This window comes from Babylonia areolata, chromosome 4 (genome assembly GCF_041734735.1).
Source record: "Babylonia areolata isolate BAREFJ2019XMU chromosome 4, ASM4173473v1, whole genome shotgun sequence".
Taxonomy (NCBI): domain Eukaryota; kingdom Metazoa; phylum Mollusca; class Gastropoda; order Neogastropoda; family Buccinidae; genus Babylonia; species Babylonia areolata.
Window position 1 is genome coordinate 35772961 of NC_134879.1, and position 16868 is coordinate 35789828.

A 16868-nucleotide genomic window follows, 5' to 3' on the forward strand; every position below is an offset into this window, starting at 1 on the left:
ATAAAAGTTTCTCTGATTTCTTTCAGTACTCCACAACAAAGAACAAAATGAACTTCATCTTCTTTTGAACGTTTACACATAGGACAAATCAAATCAAATTCTTTCACTTTTTTGTATCTATACCTATGTACAGCCAAATCTGAAATCCTCGAAATGGGGACCATCAATCGCAGTGGACAGAGGGAGAGAGAGACAGAGAGGGGGAGAGAGAGGGGGGGGGAAGAGAGAGAGAGAGAGAGGGAGGGAGAGAGAGGGAAAGAGGGAGATAGATAGAGGGAGATAGATATATATAGAGAGGGAGATAGAGATAGATAGAGATAGATAGATATATAGACGGAGAGATAGAAAGATAGAGAGAGAGGTAAAGAGAGAGAGAGAGATGGAGAGATAGAGTGAGAGAGAGAGATAAATATATATAGAGAGAGAGGGAGAGAGAGAGAGAGACAGAGAGAGAGAGAGATAGAGAGAGAGATGGAAAGACAGACAGAAACACAGACAGACACACAGACAAAAACGCAGAGGCAGAGGCACCGAGAGACAGAGATGGATGGATGGGTGATATATTCTTATCAGGCCCTCATGACTGGCATACACAGTGTGCAACAACACAGTATCTGCATTTGAATGATAATTATGAGCTCAATTATGAGCTAAAAACGCTTTAAATGCAATTGAACTTCCTCATCGTTTATCATCATTTGAAATGTGTAATGTTGTTGAAAGAAATATGCTAAATTCCTTTCTGTCTTTAGAAGTTAACGTGTTCAGTAATTTCTGGAGGCAAAAAGGGTTTCATTTCTAAACAGCGGGTTAAAACGTGCTTTAACGGTAGAGCACGTTTTAACCCGCTGTTTAGAAATGAAACCCTTTTTGCCTCCAGAAATTACTGAACACGTTTTACCAGTTTCAAATGTTAATATTTTTTGGAAAAAGTTGTGTATTTCAAACTGTTCTTTATTAAAGTTAACTAGTTATGTGTTTAACAGTCCAGTTGGTTGTTTATTGTAGGTCCCCACATGAACCTCTTTTCAAATAATAATCTACAGAAGTAGTGCATACAATATTTGATTATTGATTAACTTTTAGTCCTGCTTTCCCCGTGCCCCCTCACACACACACCCTTCCAATAGTATGTTTTGTTCTTTCTCCAATCACCGACACTCACCCTCTGCATTTTACATTTTGTACTCTATCTTTTCCACATTCTATTCTCTCTCTCTCTCTCTCCCTCTCTCTCTCTTCCTTTCTTAGTCCCCTCCCCCTTGCCCCTCCCCCCTTCCATCCACCTCAACCCCCCCCCTTTTCATTCGAATATACAGAAATGTCGATTTCTAATTGATAATAACAATCATCATCATTATGATAAAAATGATAATAATCCAAATATTAATAATATAACAATAATAACAATTATCATTTATTTTCAGTCTAATATCATCATCTTAGATGAACAGACTACAAATGAATATACGAAGTACGATGATAATTATTATCATAATGAGTTCAATAAAATCATGAAATCATAAATGACCGAAACTGAAATGCTCTGTGTAAATAGATTGGAAAAAAAAATCCTCACAATCCTTTCATTTCAAGAAACCACAAATAAACCTGATTGTATCTGAATGACAGAGAGAGAGAGAGAGAGAGAGAGAGAGAGAGAGAGAGAGAGAGAGAGAGAGAAGGGCAGGGAAAATGAGGAAGAGGGAAAAGAAACATACGTATGCACTCCGATCTACCACAACCTTTTCAACTTTGCCACTGATTAAGGAATCGAAATAAACAACAAAAACAGCAGCAACAACAACAACAACAACAAAAGAAGAAGAAGAAAAAAAAAGAAAAGAAAAAGAAAGCAAAGACGTCCAACCAGCGATTCAACAATGTCAAGGTGAACACACCAGGACCATACCATTGCAGTCAACAATAGGCAAGAGACGTGACTTGCGCCGCACGTGTGTGTCACGTGGACACCATTGTGACGTCGTTCTGTCACCCATGTTGTCATGCACCATGCCAGCCACCACCCCACCCACCCACACACCCATCCCTGGCCTGTTGTGGCCTGTCTTGTGGTGTGTGTGTGTGACTTACGTGCGTGTTGTCCCAGACCTATATGTATATGTCTGTCAGACATCCCCCTCTGCCCCCCAACCCCCTTCCCCCCCTACCCAACTCCAGACAGACTGTAAGACTTCAGGTCGCCGGTGAGTCATACAGCTGTGTCCCTAAGGGATAGAAACACGCGCTCGCACGCACGTACACACAAACAAAAGCACACACACACACACACACACGCATACACACACACGCACACACACGCACGCACACACACGCACGCACACACAAATGATAATAATGATAACAAGAGAGGAAAGGAGTTCAAGACTCACTTGTGATAATTATGCACTTAATCCAAAATGGATAATCTGGCAAAAAGACTCACTGATGTAACCAAATTCGGTGTCAAATGACAAAATGACAAACTATTTTCAAAGAAAATGATAATGTTAAAGTTTACCACGGACACACAGACACAGACACACACACACACACGCACACACACACACACACACACAGACAACCGAACGCCGGGTTATAACATAGAATTACTTTGTTTACACGAGTGAGTCAATGAAACACACACACACACACACACACACACACACACACACACCCAATTCGGTCAGTGCACTGAAACAAGTGGTAACAATAGCATTGTTTTTGGAAGAGGAAGCTGCCTCGATCACGTTAACTCCTGTGACTCACCTTTCAGACACTGTAAATGATTTAAATGGAAGAAAAAAAGTTTGAAAGGGACACACACACACACACACACACACACACACAGAGTGTGTGTGTGTGTGTGTGTGTGTGTGTGTGTGTGTGTGTGTGTGTGTGCTCGTGAAAGAGAGACACTTTGACACTTTATTGTCATTACCAGACAGACAGACAGAAGAGACGAAGATGACAGATCTATAGACAGACAAACAGAGAGAGGGAGAGAGAGAGTGACAGAGACAGACAGAGAGACAGACGGAGAGAGAGAGAGAGTGTGACAGAGACAGGGAGACAGACGGAGAGAGAGAGAGAGAGAGAGAGAGAGAGAGACAGACAGACAGACAGAGACAGACAGACATTGCCAGGCAGACAGAGACAAAGAAAGATGGACAAATGCAATTATCAAAAACAAGGAACTCCCAAAGTGAGATCCTACGACAAGACATTTAAAGCAATTACCATCACAAGCCATGTCTAATATTACATTTATTGAGCGTCACACATTACGATTAACGATGATTAAGTCAGAAATTTACGAATAATGAGAATAATGATAATGATGATGATGATGATGATGAGAAGAAGAAGAAGGAGGAGGAGGAGGAGTAGGAGGAAATATACAGAAATTTACAATACGCCTAAACCAGATTCCAAAAAAGTGAATCAATGCCAGAAACCCTGACGCCATAATAATATCTGTCGTTCCACGTGTCTTGGGCATGTGTTTGATGTCACACCATGACTGTCTCCCGCTAGATGATAAAGAGGTCTGGTGTTTTAAGTACGTCCTCAGTCAGTGACATAGGCCCTATGCGGGTCGGTTGGGCTGTTAGGAAAAAAAAACAAAACAAAACAAAAACAAACAAAAAAAATCCACCCTCTAACATCACTTTAACCCAGAAGTCTCAGTACGGACACCTTTTCCCCCCATCTACAGTCCCCCCCCCCCCCCCCCTTCCCCTCGCCACCCCAGGGACGTCAACGGTCAGACATGTAGGTCAACGACCTGACACCTACAGTAGTCCGCTTTGAAAATGGAACGGGTCAGCACCCCCCCAACCCCCCCCCCCCCCCCCCCGCCCTCGTGCCCCCTCCCTTGTCCCCCACACCTCTCCCTCCCCGTCTTTCTTTGTTTTGTCTTCCGCCTTGCTGGGTCTGTTCTTTGTCTGACCCTCCGCGTATGGTACACCTTCCTCAGTCATAATGGGTGTGTGTGGAGGGGGTATGGAGTATGGATGGTGGGGGGGAATGGGGGAAGGACGTGGGGGAGGGGGCATACGTTAATGTGACTGGTCACGTGAATTTGATCAGGATCAGACTGATGTATATACTGTCCTCTTGAAAAGTAAGTTTGTTTTGTTTTGTTGTTGGTTGTTTTGTTGTTGTTGTTGTTGTTGTTGGTGGTGGTGGTGGTGTTGATTTTTGGGGGTACAATTTCGAACACCATAATATAACAATGAAAAACTGTGCATGTACTGTTTAACTTCCCCCCCCCCCCCTTCCCCACTCCCCTCTCTGTCTCCCCCCCCCCCCCACACACACACAGAATACATGAAAACAGCACTCACACGGGGCTAAAACACTAGCAGATCAAACACCGAGTCGTGCTCCTCAAGCATTCCGAGGCAAAGGCATAATACAAATAAGGCAAAGCGAGAAAAGAATCAGCAAGGAAACGAACGCAGCAATTATGGAAACAAGCCATGCCAAACCACCAACGGAAAAAAGTCAATTTAACTGTTTAAAAAAGCAATTGCGCCAGCGCTGATGCGTCGATGCATTAAAAAAAAAATGCAACAAACAAACAAACAAATAAATAAATAAAAATAAATAAATAAATAAACATTGTTTTCTGCAGGTGTTTTCTCTTGAATTCAAGTGCTCAACAAAATGAATAAGAATAAAACAAAAAACAAAAAAACAAATGTTTTCCAGCAAACTGTTTTCTCCAATACTCATGCTCCTCATAGAACAGAACAGAATAGAATAAAAAGATAATATACACACAAATCAGTCAGTGAATCAACAAATGAGCAGAGTAAATTAATGAATAAATGCATCCATGAACACACGCACACACACACACATATATATATATTTATCTGTATATACACATATGGTCATAAACAAACAAAGAAAATAAAAAAAAAATTTCTCTTTGGGGTCAACAGCTGCAAAGAGTTCCTCCCCACCCCCTCCTGTCACCTCACTCTCCCCCACCCCCCACACGCAGGAAGTCAGTACTGAGGTACATGGCCCCCACACACTAATGATGGCAGACTGGTGAGTCACACACACACACACACACACACACTATCACACACACACAGAGACACACACACACACACAACACACACACACTGCTACAGTCTCCCTGGGCAATAGAAGGGGGAACAGGGCTTAAGACCTGTCGCCCCAGGTGGTTCGTTAGACCCCCTCCTCCACTTAACGGTCCTTTTAATTAGGCTGCTTCTCTCTGTCCTGGCTGGTCAGGCTGCTTCCGTTGACTCTGCCCTGGTCCTTGCCATCATCGTTATCGTTATCGTCATCACCATCCTCCTCCACCCCTGCCTTTGCCCTGGTCCTTGCCATTATCGTTATCGTTATTGTCATCACCATCCTCCTCCACCCCTATCTGTGCCATAGTCCTTGCCATTATTGTTATCGTCATCACCATCCTCCTCCATCGCCACCTCTGCATGGTCATTGCCATTATCGTTATCGTCATCACCATCCTCCTCCACCCCTATCTGTGCCATAGTCCTTGCCATTATTATCGTCATCACCATCCTCCTCCATCGCCACCTCTGCCCTGGTCCTTGCCATTATCGTTATCACCATCCTCCGCCATCGCCACCTCTGCCCTGGTCATTGCCATTATCGTCATCACTATCCTCCTCCACACCCACCTCTGCCCTGGTCATTGCCATTATCGTTATCGTTAGCGTCATCACCATCATCATCTTTTACGGCTGACGGTGTGACTTTTTCTGTGACAAGGTCTACTTCCACTGTTGATGCTGTTGTTACACTGGTATGTTCCTTCACTTGTTTATTTACTGCAAAAGCTTGCACTACTGACTGCTACTACTACTAAGTGGAGTGATGGCCTAGAGGTAACGCGTCCGCCTAGGAAGTGAGAGAATCTGAGCGCGCTGGTTCGAATCACGGCTCAGACGCCGATATTTTCTCCCCCTCCACTAGACCTTGAGTGGTGGTCTGGACGCTAGTCATTCGGATGAAACGATAAACCGTGGTCCCGTGTGCAGCATGCACTTAGCGCACGTAAAAGAACCCACGGCCACAAAAGGGTTGTTCCTGGCAAAATTCTGTAGAAAAATCCACTTGGATTGGAAAAAATATTTCTTAAAAAACGGGTAGCGCTGTTGTGCAGCGACGCGCTCTCCCTGGGGAGAGCAGGCCGAATTTCACACACAGAAATCTGTTGTGATAAAAAGAAATGCAAATACAAATACCACCACTACTTCTAACGTTGCCGCTGTTGTAAGGCAACAACTGTGTGTGTGTGTGTGTGTGTGTGTGTGTGCGTGCGCGCGCGCGTGTGTGTGCATATTTGTGTATATGTGATACCCGAACTGAATGTCTATGTGTTAAGAGTGAATCGTGTTTAGATCAAATGATAACTTAAACGTGTATTTTTCGTATTATGTGCACGGGCTCGTACCTGTGTGTGTGTGTGTGTGTGTGTGTGTGTGAATCAGTTTGACCAATGCGGAAAATACTCACAATAAAGTGGAGTGGACCACCGAACATGACATGCCCATGGGGTGGAGCGGGCTGGGGTGGTTGTGATACGCGTGTTCAAATTAGGATTTACGAGCGTCTGCTTTGATTTTTTCCCCCCAGTGTTATAACACGAGTATCATACTTACGAAACTGATTGCTTTGAAACAAAGACCATGCCATGCTCTGTTCCGTTTGAGGACACTGTCTCTTGCGTCGGTGAATGATTCATGGACCTATCCTTGTTCTTATTGTTTGAAGACAGTGTGTCTTGCGTCGGTGAATGATTCACAGACCTATCCTTGTTCTTATTGTTTGAAGACAGCGTCATCAGTGAATGATTCATAGACCTATCCTTGTTGTTACTGTTTGAAGACAGTGTCTCTTGCGTCAGTGAATGATTCACAGACCTATCCTTGTTCTTATTGTTTGAAGACAGCGTCATCAGTGAATGATTCACAGACCTATCCTTGTTGTTACTGTTTGAAGACAGTGTCTCTTGCGTCAGTGAATGATTCACAGACCTATCCTTGTTCTTATTGTTTGAAGACAGCGTCATCAGTGAATGATTTATAGACCTATCCTTGTTCTTATTGTTTGAAGACAGCGTCATCAGTGAATGATTTATAGACCTATCCTTGTTCTTACTGTTTGAAGACAGCGTCATCAGTGAATGATTTATAGACCTATCCTTGTTGTTACTGTTTGAAGACAGCGTGTCTTGCGTCAGTGAATGATTCATAGACCTATCCTTGTTCTTACTGTTTGAAGACAGTGTTTCTTGCGTCAGTGAATGATTTTTGACCTATCCTTTTTCTTATCTTAGCTCACATTACGAATGTGAAATCAAAATGACAGTGCAGGTAATTTTACAGTTACTTCGGAAAGGCGGGTAGCCACTCGTTTAGAAATGAACAAAACGGGAAACAAAGGCAGAACTTGAAACAGTTATCGGGTCGCACGCTTTTCATTTTGGTCTGGTACTGTGCTTTCCTTGTTCGCATTTTATTATCAAGACGTTGACCTGCTTGATTTGGACACCTCAAATGTGAGCATAATTATGCGGGCGCTCGTGCTTGCGCGTGCGTGCGTGCGCTTTACTTCGTTGAAGGAGAAACAGGGTGGGCCACAGTTCCACCACAGAACAGGGCGTGAGCAATGGGGGAGCCGTGGGAAATTAATCATCATGCAAAAACACGACCCCTTTTCCAAACTGATCTGGGTCATAAAAACAGGGTCGGCAGGAGAGGCCCTCTCATCATTGTAATAACGAACAGGGAGTGGGGTGGGGGTGTGCGTGGGGGTGTGCGGGGTTGTTGGGGTGTGTGTGTGTGGGGGGGTGTGGGGGGGGGGGGGGGGCGGGGCGAGAAGGGGGGAGAGAGGGGGGTGGGGGGGGGGGGGGGCACATGTCATCACGGGAACGGAAATACCCGTTGTGAACTCTTTGCAGCCATCTGTTACGCCAACCTACTGGTTTTCAGCGACGGAATCGCGGCATGAATCATAATGATAAGGCCAAGACTTTCCATGATAACATTGTCGGGAAATGTTTGCTCTGTTTCCGACCGACTTTTTTTATTTTTAATTTTTATTTTTTTTAAAGCCACCTGACGTGATGTGGGCTCAAAGGAGAACCGACAATGATTAAGTTGAACAGCCAATAGTCCTCCCTGGAGTGCATGCAAAGTATCCAACACAAAGCAGCACAAAACTTTGCCTCTTTTTCATATATATATATATATATTAACACAAGCACCATTCGCGGCTAGGTCGACCTCTTCTTACATACAAATCAGCACAGTATGAGTAAAACTGTAAGACAGAGAGTGAGAGAGAGAGAGTGTGTGTGAGAGAGAGAAAGGGAGAGAGAGAGAGAGAGAGAGAGAGAGAGAGAGAGACAGACAGACAGACAGACAGAGACGAAGATGACAGGTCCATAGATAGACACAGAGAGAGAGAGGGAGAGAGAGTGACAGAGACAGACAGACAGTCGGAGAGAGAAAGAGAGTGACGGAGACAGAGAGACAGACGGAGACTGAGAGGGAGAGACAGAGACAGGCAGAGAGACAGACGGAGAGAGAGAGAGAGACAGAGAGACGGGGTAGGGTGGGGGGAGGAGAGAGGAGAGAGAGAGAGAGAGAGAGAGAGAGAGAGAGAGAGACAGACAGACAGACAGACAGACAGAGATGGAGACAGACGGATCTATAGACAGAGAAAGAGAGAAAGAAAGAGAAAGAGAGAGAGAGAGAGAGAGAGAGAGAGAGAGAGAGAGAGAGAGAGAGAGAAAGGGGCGTCGTAGTTTAAACATAATCATCTTTAATAACAACTCGTAGAATCATATTATGTGAAACACGGATCAGGATTAAGCTTATTGCTAATGAATTTCTACAGCGTCTATGGAAACAAATATAAACACATTTTCAGTCAAAACTCATGAAGTAAAAAATACAAAATTAAGAAACAAATCTTCAATCAAAACTCATGAAGTACAAAATACACATCATATCATGTGAAACACAATAAGCTTAGGGCTTCTAAAATTTCTACAGAGCCTATGAAAAAAACCAAACAAACAAAATATAACTCGAACTTGAGCTTGTGGTGCTTGAGGCCTTTTCTTATGCCTGTTCACCATCAGATTTGAACTACTACTTACATGCGTGATGATACAGGTCTTACTGTCCTACCTATTCGAGTAGGTTTGTCCAGTGGGCATCCAGTCTGGTCTGAAAAGTGTTGACTGTTGGTGCTGGAACTAAATAGTCTGGAAAGTTATTCCAGGTGTTGATGACACGTCCTGCAAAGTAGTTACTTCTGATGAGCAAACGGCTATGTCCCTTGTAGGCTTTTCGGCAATTGCCCCTTGTGTCCCTACCTTCCAGTAGTTGAAATTCTGCGTTTTGTACTTTGTAGATGCCATGGATGTACGTATGTAGGTCTGTCATATCACCACGGGCGCATCGATGCAACAAAAAACAAAAACAAAACAAACAAACAAAACAACAACAACAAAATACTAAAAGAAACCACACACCAAAAAATTAAGAAACAAACCGCGTAATTAAATGACGAACGCAAACAGAAATGCCATGTGATTATTGTTTTGATTCCATGAAATAAAGAGAGAAAAGAAAAAAAAAGAAAACAATGCAGGAAAGACACGATGTCCCCAATGCAAGAGAAACGTTTCAGTTTATCTAAGATGAATTTGTTAATGTGATAAACTCCAGACTGACCTTAATGTTTGGCAAACATGTTCATGGATGGAAACAAAGGAAACGATAATGTCCATTCGAACAGAATACAATTAAACCACATCAAAAAAACAACACAAAAAAACGGAGCAGCGAGGACAAAGACTCTGGATGTGCCGACGCCGATCATGTGCTTTTCCCTCTCGTAAGGCATCATCATCTTTCATCACTGCTTCACTCCACACATCATCAATGGGATCACAGCTCCTGGAACATACCGATGACGTCACCATTATCGTCAAACTACATCACGCGTCATCAACAGACACAAGCATTCCGCGGAAAACCAAAACTTCCTACAAAATCAAAGAATCAGTCTCCTGAAACAAATAACATCATATTTACTTCTGTCCAGTGTCAAACAGAAGAGGAAATTACGTAAATATGCTATTTATGGACTAACTTCATACGTAAATTCTATATTTCGGTATGAAATAGAAATGAAATGATTAGTATCATTACTAAACAGAAACATCAAATCCTCCATTACCAGCCGCGGCAGCCAAGTGGTCAGTGTCGCGGACAGACGTCTGGGAGAACGGGTTCGATTCTCAGCGGAGGTGGGTTTTTCGGCCCGACGCCGGCTCCTACCTATAGTTAAGTATGCCATTGACTTAAACGGGAAGACTGGGACAATCGAATATCATCCACTTCACGTGCACATCTTTGGGTGTGTTGCTCAAATTTCTTGACCAACACCGCAGTTGTCTGCATCTCTTGGGCCTGGTTAACGCCGGGATATCATTAGGGAAGGAGGTGATGAGTAAAGCCTTACGTTGTCCCAAATCTTTTGGACCTCCATAACGATATCATCATCATCATCATCATCATCACCAACCTTCTTCATAAAAAGTCCCAAGTTCTGTGGTCTTTCATACCATGCTCTAATGATGACCTCAGTTCCGAATCCCCTCCACTTACGTACTTGGGGTAAGTCCTGTCGGTGTCTTCAGTGTCGGCGGATTCATGTGGAGGGAAGAGGGGGGAGGGGAGGTATTAGGGGAGGAGGTGGGGCAGGGAGGAGACGTTGTGACGGTCTCCACTCCAGGGGGACGCTCACTCAGTCTTGCTCCGCGACTAAGCAATAACTGTCGTCAGTCGGAGGCTTTACAGGTGGTGCCTTTAGTACGTTGAATCGGAACAGGCACCACTGAACATCACCGAAGTGACTCAGCAGCAGTGCAGGGTCTCCTCTGATGTGTGACCTCCTGACGACATAACACCGTTGGCTCCCTGTGGACTGCCGACGCTGAGACTGCGACAGACGATCCCGGGTGTGGATGTGGGTGTGGAGGACTCGGAATGAGCAGCGTGGGAGTTATACCACTAGAATTACTATTATAGAAAAAATGAACGGCGCAGATGACGGGGACAGAAAAAAAGGCCTCATATTCAAATCATGAATGTTTCGTGAGACCCCTATACCTCTCCTTCTGCCCAGCAAAGCACCATTATTCATGTACTGTACTTCTTCATTGTATCATCGTCATTGCCCCAAAACACGAGTCATTTACAGAGAATACAAAATCCGATGATTCAGTTCACATGTGATGCTGCCGCCGCTGTATCTGACATTCATTATTTTACTTTATGTACTACATCTATTCAGGGCTGTCTCTGGTCGTTTATTGCCACTCCAATCCATGTACTGTAGAAAATAACAAAGAACATAATGACAACTGATGACATCTCTCTCTCTCTCTCTCTCTCTCTCAGAGGCAATTGATGCTCTGTCTGTGTGTCAGGTCTCTGCGTGTCTGTATATATATATATATATATATATATATATATATATATATATATCACACACTTACACCACAACACAACACACACACCACAACACACACACACACACGCAAACACACACACACACAAACACACAAGCACACGCACACACACACACACACCATGCACTCACAGACGTACATGTACATACATACATATGGAAGTACAAGCAAGCTGAATAAGATGGGCACAATACATCAACTGAAGCAACAACAACAACAACACCAAACACAACAAACAAACACAGCAATAACCAGCTCTTCGACAATGTATTCTTCATCATTGACACAAGCTCTCCGACATAATGAATGCCTTCACTCGTACCCCTGTCAGGAACCGGTTATATTGGGTTTCCACCTTCCGAGTCCAGTTCATGATTATCTTTTATGAATTACTTCAGGGAACATAACCAGTCCGCAGAGACGCGAGAAGAACACCAGTAACACTATAGTCCCTTCCCGTGCTCTGTCCAGCATTCGGCCTTGAACAAACTGCCGACCACGTAACTGTGTGTGTGGAATGCTTGGTGTGGTGTGGTGTGGTGTGGTGTGGTGTGATAGTGGTGTGGTGTGATGTGGTGTGGGGGTGGTGGTGGTGGTGTGGTGTGATGGTGGTGTGGTGTGATGGTTGTGTGGTGTGGTGTGGTGTGGTATGGTGTGATGGTGGTGTGGTGTGATGTGGTGTGGTATGATGGTGTGGTGTGATGTGGTGTAGGGTGGTGTAGTGTGGTGTGGTATGATGTGGTGTGGTGTGGTGTGGCGTGGTGTGGTGTGATTGTGGTGTAGTGTGGTGGTGTGATGTGGTGTGGTAATCGTGCTGTGGCGGTGGTGGTGGTGGTGGTGGTGGTGGTGGTGTGTGTGTGTGTGGGGGGGGGGGGTAAGTGCGTGAGAGAGAGAGAGAGAGAGATACAGACACACAGAGAGACAGACACACAGAGAGACAGACACACAGACAGAGCATCAATTGCCTCCTCCAAAGATCATAATAAATACAACACATAATGAAATAGATATACATTATCAACCCATTCAACTCCGGAGAATTTACAGCCTCGACAGATTTCCCTGTCGTACATACTGATGCGAAAAAACACAGAAAATACACTGAAATGGACCGGTTTTTTCTTTCAAATTAACACGTACGGACACAGCCAGAAATACTGCATAAGTTAGCTCCATTTGTTTGAGGTTTATGCATATACAGGTAAGCGGAAACCGTTTAATTAAATGAATTTTGACGTCAGAGCAAGGCCGTGGCGAAGGGATCAAAGAGTTAAAATGACAACAATTACAACTGCTCACGTCAGATCAATAACCAAACCATGAAAATCGGATCAAGGAATCAAATCCTCAAAACCAAGCTGGTACATCACCACTGAAGTCAGATCAACACTGACGACATTCCAATTAATGGATGAAAGCTTTAAAAATTGGATCAAAGGAACAAAACATCCACGTGAAAGGAATTAACCGGATTGTGAATTCAGATCAAGAAATGAGTCGTCCGGGCAAATTTTCAATACACACACACACACACACACACACTATACACGTATGTAGTGGGAAATGAACCAAAGGTTGCAGTGCTAAGCAGCAACGGCTAGACGCTGTGTGACTATTGTTCGTTGTTTTATATACGAAATAATGCAAAGATTGCATGCAACGATTCGGCAGTTCAGAAAACACACACAGAACAAACGGGTAATGGAATATGAGTCCCTATCTTTCGTCATGGTCTCGGTAAAAAGACTAAAGACTGGGGGGTTGGGGGGGGGGGAGGTACGTGGAAACCGTTGGCAAGGCACTGTCTTTCCCACAGACAGAGAACTGAGGAACCAGAATAGTCCAGAACTGATAGACACACACGGCAAGGCACTGCCTTTCCCACAGACAGAGAACAGAGGAACCAGGATTGATAGAAACCTATGGCTATGCACTGCCTTTCCCACAGACAGAGAACAGAGGAACCAGGATTGATAGAAACCTATGGCTATGCAGTGCCTTTCCCACAGACAGAGAACAGAGGAACCAGGATTGATAGAAACGTACGGCAAGGCACTGCCTTTCCCACGGACAGAGAACAGAGGAACCAGGACTGATGGAAACGTACGGCAAGGCACTGCCTTTCCCACAGACAGAGAACAGAGGAACCAGGATTGATAGAAACGTACGGCAAGGCACTGCCTTTCCCACAGACAGAGAACAGAGGAACCAGGACTGATAGAAACGTACGGCAAGGCACTGCCTTTCCCACAGACAGAGAACAGAGGAACCAGGATTGATAGAAACGTACGGCAAGGCACTGCCTTTCCCACGGACAGAGAACAGAGGAACCAGGACTGATAGAAACGTACGGCAAGGCACTGCCTTTCCCACAGACAGAGAACAGAGGAACCAGGGCTGATAGAAACGTACGGCAAGGCACTCCAACTGCCTTCCTACACACACACAAAGAAGCGGAAAGAGGAGTGAGGCAAGTCACCGTGAGCCATCTCCGCCCTTCCCTTCCAGTGCAATCAGGCCAGAGGGCTGGTGGAAGGAGGGAGGGGTGCGTACAGCAGCACGGACGACTCATGAATGGAGGTGGAAATGAAATTTGCATGGTCCCCCTTTTCTGTCCATTGTCCCGGAAAGAGATTTGAGGAGATGAGGAGGGAGGCCAGGAAACGAAGGCCGTACATCGTGGTCTGATTGTCACTTACAGTTTCTCGGAGTGTTCCAGGTGTCCTGGAATCACCATAGAGTCGAATCGTCAATGAATGTAATTATATTGAGCAAGGCGATAGTCTACACGAGCCAGTAGAAACTGTGAGTAGTTTTATTATGATTGCATTGGAATTATTGTATCGCTTATCACGTTACAGAAGTATTGCTTAGATTTCATGTCCCAAATCAGCACTGCCGAGATAAGTGTATTTTCGTTACAATAAGAATGATAAGGTTTTATTTTCTTAATTTTTCAACCTAACAAAGAAGAATATTGGTTCTCAAAACACGATTAAAAAAAAGACAACAACAAAAAAAGACATATTGAAATATGCACGAAACGATTTCTGAAAAAAATGTTGTTTATTGGTGTAAAAATGAACCATCGTTTCCCAATAATATTAAAAATCACGAAAATCTAGAAAATGGGAAAAGAGTTCAAATGACATACACACATACGTTCTCGTATATTATTGTCTTGAAATCACTGCGTGTCCCCGCATGTCCATCCAGAAGACCAGCACTCACCACTTTATAGGGAGATCCATTTCTGAAGAACAGGCTTTCTGTTCTTTTTGCCCTCCCCAATGTAATTAGATAGACAGACAGATAGATAGATAGATAGATAGACAGATAGACGATAGATGGATTGACAGTGTTACAAGCTCTTCTATAGATAGATAGATAGACAGACAGATAGACAGATAGATAGATAGACTGAGACAGACAGACAGTGTTATAAGCTCTTCTATAGATAGATACATAGATAGATACATAGATTGACAGACAGTGTTACAAGGTCTTCTGGCAACAGTCACAGAGATCTTGAACCATGCTTTGTGCTTTTCATACCATTAACTTTGTGATTCATCAGCAGTTTAAAACATAATCATATAACGAACGGAAACACACTCATTAACAACCGAAAAGTAACAGAATCCGAACGTGTGTGAACTGTACCGAGCGCCATTTCAGAAGAGTTAGTCACCGAGTCGTCCCCCTTTATTTGCCATCTCTCGCGGCCTGGGCTGGCTGCAAGTGGAGCCCTCCAGAAGCAACAAATGAGATGATTGATTGGATCAATATCATGCACTATTTGATTACACCCAACTCGCCATCTCAAGCATGAAGGGAAATCAAATAACTTATTGAGTTACGGGCGAGCGTTCGCTCTTTGCTGGGCCTGGTGAGAAAAAATATCAGCTGTAGAAATCAGTTGCTCGGGTTCCCCTTCACAGCGGGGTCTAATCAAACATGCAAAAGGGGGTCACGGAGGGGGTGCGGGAAACCTCCACTGAAAAAAGGCTCCAATTTTGGATGGAGGCTTTTGATGCTGATAAAGGTTGTTCGGGTCACAGGCCCTAAAACTTCGCCATTGAACCTTCGTTCCAATCCATTTCATTCCATCCTCTCTGTCCCCCTTCAGCTTGGAAACCAACATGTGCTTCTGTCTGTCCGCTATTGGGGCAAGGTCTTTGGTCATATCGATTTACTTACACTTCTGGAGATCATACGCTGAATTCATGCAAGTACATTTACATGAATGTTTTTTGTTTTCCTGCTCGCACTTTTGGATATAAATATCTTCTTTTTGATACTCCCGACTTTAAATGATGACAGTATGCAACTGTCTGTGTTTGATCTCTGTTAGCCATAAATTGAGATAGTGCATAAGGGGTCTGCGTTCTGTGCTAATCTGACCGGGCTGAGGACACACCAGAGTGAATTGTTCGTTTTACAGGAATATTGAATGCATTTGTGAGAGGTTATTTTGGTACATAAAAAAATGAATGAAATCTAACCCTGATGGCAGAACTTTGCTGTAGACACGCCGACTTCCCTCAAAACACTACAGTTAGTATTTCAAGCCGTAGACGCCAAAACGAAGAGGACAAAAAGGTAGTTCGTGCATCACCTTTGATTAAAAAAACCAAACTTTTAAGTGCATGAAATGGCATCTTTGTCTGTAAATAACAATATAAATTCTTTTGGGCAATACCAAATCCTGAAAACCATTCCAAACCGTTTGTGAAAAAGTCAACGAAAATAAATAATACAGTTCCTTTATTGACAATGCAGAGCACACTATGCGAACAGTTCTGAGACTGCGGGGTTCTTCTTCTTCTTCGTTCGTGGGCTGCAGCTACTACGTTCACTCGTATGCACACGAGTGGGCTTTTATGTGTATGACCTTTTTTCACCCTGCCATGTTGGCAGCCATACTCCGTTTTCTTGGGTACTGCTGGGTTGAATCGAAGGGCGGCGTACTTTTCAATCAGGCCGCTGAATAAGGCCTGAGTTATTACTCCGTCAATCTGGTTAAGTTCGGACGAGCCACATAATTCAGCTTTTATGCCAATCTGCCAGTGAAGACGTGACGTGGCTCACTGCTCTCCCTCCCACACAGGCACATCCGTTCCCCCCATAAGGATAGTGCTGTTTATGGGAGACGATAACGATGAGAGAGAAAGAACAAGAGGAGGAGGAGGAGGAGGAGGAGGAGGAGGAATCTGTTAATCAGAAGACTGCCGAACGGACCATCAAGATTATTGATTTTTTCTCTCCGCCCCCGCTTGCCCCCCTCGGCCCCTCCCCCCCC

General features: G+C 44.1%; 1 protein-coding gene across 1 annotated transcript in view; it reads right to left on the reverse strand.

The window, feature by feature from the left end:
- Positions 1-9240: 9240 nt before the first annotated feature.
- The window catches only part of LOC143281670 (uncharacterized), a 105500-nt gene continuing 97872 nt past the window's right edge, over positions 9241-16868 (reverse strand). The window contains exon 4 of the mRNA XM_076586917.1: positions 9241-9986. The gene's annotated coding sequence lies outside the window, so the exon portion shown is untranslated. The remainder of the gene's footprint in view (positions 9987-16868) is intronic.